This window comes from Cuculus canorus, chromosome 13, assembly GCF_017976375.1.
Source record: "Cuculus canorus isolate bCucCan1 chromosome 13, bCucCan1.pri, whole genome shotgun sequence".
NCBI classification, from domain to species: domain Eukaryota; kingdom Metazoa; phylum Chordata; class Aves; order Cuculiformes; family Cuculidae; genus Cuculus; species Cuculus canorus.
This window is the reverse complement of record NC_071413.1, coordinates 12,009,319-12,010,000: the sequence shown is the minus strand read 5'-3', so window position 1 is coordinate 12,010,000 and position 682 is coordinate 12,009,319.

The window sequence follows — 682 nt, the reverse complement described above, 5'->3', positions numbered from 1 at the left end:
ATCCCAAACCACCTAGTGTGCATTTCATGAAGATGCCCACAAGTACTAGAACATCATTCACGATGCTCAGGCTTCACAACTGTACTACGTCATTGGAGAGTCTGTGGGAGCTTTTCTAACTGTCCTCTCATGAACAGGCTACTGTAAAGTTAATAAAATGCCCAATGTAAAATCCTCAACTTAATGCTATTTACTTGACAACCTCTGTGACAGCTCTCTATGCTAATGAGAAAGTAGATTGCTCTTGCACAGCACCTTGTAGTAAAATATCTGCATTTGTTTCAACAACACTAATCAGCTGAGGATCAAACTCCAATTTCTACCCAATTCGGTGTACCCAGTTTAGGTCAAAAAGAGATCTAAAGAAGCTATGAAAGCTAAGTACTATATAGTTGTGGCAGTATGATCCAGAAGCATGGATGTGTGCAAGAATAAGGGAAGGGTTGTACTGATTCGAAACAAACTCCATACATTCTCTTAGAGTGGTCAATAGAAGACTCATAGGGAACAGCGTTAAGGACAGAGTAATCATACAATGACTCTTCAGTCTACTATTCTAACAGCCTCCAGCAACCTGCAGTTCAGGGACCTTGTAAACCACACATGGATGCCTTTCTGTTTAAGTTTTATACTTTGTCATGACTCACACAGCTACAATACGGTTTATTCTTACCTATTTTTG